The sequence below is a fragment of the Orcinus orca genome, chromosome 13 (genome assembly GCF_937001465.1).
Source record: "Orcinus orca chromosome 13, mOrcOrc1.1, whole genome shotgun sequence".
Lineage (NCBI taxonomy): Eukaryota > Metazoa > Chordata > Mammalia > Artiodactyla > Delphinidae > Orcinus > Orcinus orca.
Genome location: NC_064571.1, coordinates 82,441,842 through 82,444,999, shown reverse-complemented (window position 1 = coordinate 82,444,999; position 3,158 = coordinate 82,441,842). Strand labels below are relative to the sequence as shown.

General features: G+C 51.0%; 1 non-coding gene across 1 annotated transcript; it reads right to left on the bottom strand.

Moving 5' to 3' along the window:
* Positions 1–2,708: 2,708 nt before the first annotated feature.
* TRNAG-UCC (transfer RNA glycine (anticodon UCC)) lies at positions 2,709–2,781 on the bottom strand. The gene has a single exon. It is a non-coding gene; the product is annotated as a tRNA-Gly (tRNA).
* Positions 2,782–3,158: the final 377 nt, after the last annotated feature.

The window sequence follows — 3,158 nt, the reverse complement described above, 5'->3', positions numbered from 1 at the left end:
GGACTTGGGTGCTAGTCCTAGTTCTGGACTAACTGATGCACACTTTTCCTTTTCTCTGATTCTCTAAGGTGAGGGCTGTGCAGGGGCCTCCTCAGTGACACTCTTCCACAGGAATATCTTGGTCAAGGACCATGCATGACACCCTACAGAAAACCAGGACCACTCAATGTGCACAGCTCACTTGACCTTGATGATTTTCATATCTCAGCTTTCCCTAGGGACCCAAGTCATTTTCAACAAAGGGTGTCCACCTTAGAGATGGCTGCTTTCAGGAGAGTCACCACTCTTCCAGGATGACCTGGGCGCTGTGCTGAGCTGCCTGGGCCCTCACCTCCTCCACTCTTCTCTACCCGATCGAAGGTCCTGACCACTATTTGGAGAACGCCTGTTGAGTATGTTGCCCACGTGACTCCTGCATCCACTGAGAATTGAACTAGATGTTCTCTGAGATTCCCCCTAATTCTGAGCTTGAGAGACCTGTATTTTTTCCAGAATTATGAGAGCAGGACATGGCTTCTAAGAAACCAAGATCTTCAGGATATTAAAAAACGATATACATAATTAGGCCTTATTTTATTTTTTGTAAAACTATATAATGTGCTGTGCTGAGCACTCTAGTTGTAGGGCCTCAGAAGGCAAGGAAGCAAGCAAAAAAGTAGAAAAGGATGAAGGAAGGGAGGAAGGAAGGAAGGAAGAGAGGGAGGGAGGGAGGGAAGGAGGGAGGAAGGAGGGAGAAAGAGAACTTGTAGAGAAGGATATAAGAAGGCTGTACGTAAAAGATGCCAAGAGGAGAAAGGGGGACGAGAAAAGAGAAAAAGAACAGAAAAAAGAAGAAAGAAGAGAAGAGAGAGAGGAAAGGAGACCAGAGAGATGGACATGCTCCTTGAGGACACGTTTCCAGGCTGCAGTCCTGCTGCCCACCATGCACAGGGATCTGCCCCCTGCCCCCACGACTTCCTCTGAGCAGGAACTTCTGTAGCTGCGGAGCAGATCGGGCTGCCCTGGCTGGTTTTCAGCACAGTCCCTGCTGTTTCTGAAGGATGCTGGAGGTGGAGTAATTAGCACTTGTTCCTGTGCCAGTGCTATGCCGGAGGAATGGGCTGTTGGAGAGCACTGCTTGGCTGATGGATTGCTGGCCTCTTGTACTGCCTGAGGGCTTGTCTGTGCATTTGAACTTCTCAGCAACCATGGAGGTAATGTGGGAGGAGGATGCTGGAACTGCGCCCTCCAGGCAGACTTCCCGTGGCTGTAAGGAGCCCAAAGAGACTAAACAAAGTAAAGGAATGGCGAAGTAGAGACAGTTTTGAGAAGGAAGGTAGCAGAGCCCTGAGCAAATTTCCTTCAGAATCATCTTTGTCAATTTTTAAAAAATGATTCAATCATCTTGTTTTGAAATAAATGAATCCTGAGCTCTGGCATCATACAGCCCCGGATGTAAATTCTACTTCGTCCCTTCATCTTGAGCAACCAACTTAACCTTTCAGAGCCCCAGTCTTCCCACCTGTATAATGGAGGTGCTACTTGTAGAACAAGGATTTGAGATGTTCTGGTTGCTTCCTGGTGTGTTACCTGGCATTCAGCAGGTGCTGGGCAATGTTTGCTCTCATGCCCTTCAAGCATCTAATTTCACTTCTTTCTTCATATTTCCAATCCATTAGGGACACCGAAGCACAGGCATTGCTAGAAACCAATCATTGATTTTAAAAAGCAAAAGAAGATTCTATGTGGCAAATATATTCAGGAGGAAATAGTGATAATGAGGAACCAAGGAGGCCTCATGATGTTCGTTCATTCTCTAACAGTGGTCCCCAACTTTTTTTGGCACCAGGGACCAGTTTCTTGGAAGACAATTTTTCCATGGACGGGGAGCGGGGGGATGGTTCAGGTGGTAACGCCAGCAGTGGGGAGTGATGGGGAGCGATGGAGAGCGATCGGGGTGATGGGGAGCGATGGGGAGTGGTGGGGAGCGATGGGGAGCGATGGGGAGTGATGGGGGCGATGGGGAGCGATGGGGAATGGTGGGGAGCAATGGGGAGCGATGGGGGCAATGGGGAGGGATGGGGAGCAGTGGGGAGCGATGGGGGGCAATGGGGAGCGGTGAGGAGCAGTGGGGAGTGATGGAGAGAGATGGGGGCAATGGGGAGTGATGGGGAATGGTGGGGAGCGATGGGGGCAATGGGGAGGGATGGGGAGCAGTGGGGAGTGATGGGGACCGATGGGGGGCAATGGGGAGCGATGGGGAGCAGTGGGGAGTGATGGGGAGAGATGGGGGCGATGGGGAGCGATGGGGAGCAGTGGGGAGCGATGGGGAGAGATGGGGGCAATGGGGAGGGATGGGGAGCAGTGGGGAGCGATGGCGAGAGATGGGGGCAATGGGGAGCGATGGGGAGCAGTGGGGAGCGATGGGGAGTGATGGAGGGTGATGGGGAGCAATGGAGAACGGTGGGGAGCGATGGGGAGCAATGGGGAGCGATGGGGAATGGTGGGGAGCGGTGGGGAGCGGTGGGGAGCGGCAGATGAAGCTTCACTCGCTCGCCTACTGCTCACCTCCTGCTGTGCAGCCTGGTTCCTAACAGGCCACCAGCCTGTGACCCGGGGGTTTGGGACCCCTCCTCTAAGAGGTTGAGGGTATCTCAGTAGCCAGTATTAGCTGTAGTGCCAGCTTTTTTTGTTTTTCTGGCCACGCCACACAGCACGTGGAATCTTAGTTCCCTGACCAGGGTTTGAACCCGCGGCCCCTGCATTGGAAGTGCAGAGTCCTAACCACTGGACCACCAGGGAAGTCCCCCTAGAGTGTCAGCTTTTTGTGCATTTCCTTCACCTGCAGTTTTGCTTGTCACTCCCCCTGGTACCTCAGGCATTGTCCCTTATGCCTTCTCTGAATACTTTTCCCCATCAAGTTGAACTGCAATAATTTGTCTTCTTAATGCATAGTTTTTACTCTCTTCTGAGAGGATTAATTTTGATTTCCTCTCCTGAAAGTTAGACATTTATTTTTGTATTCTTCTATTTCTTGCCTTTTCTTAACTATTTCTCTAAGGAGATTCAGCTGTTCATACCATCTGGCCACAGCCTCAAGAATTAGAAAAGCGTGTTCCATGATAAGAAAGTTCATCTTTACGTGCTTCAGGTATGCAGGCCGGAATGGAGATTCAGAG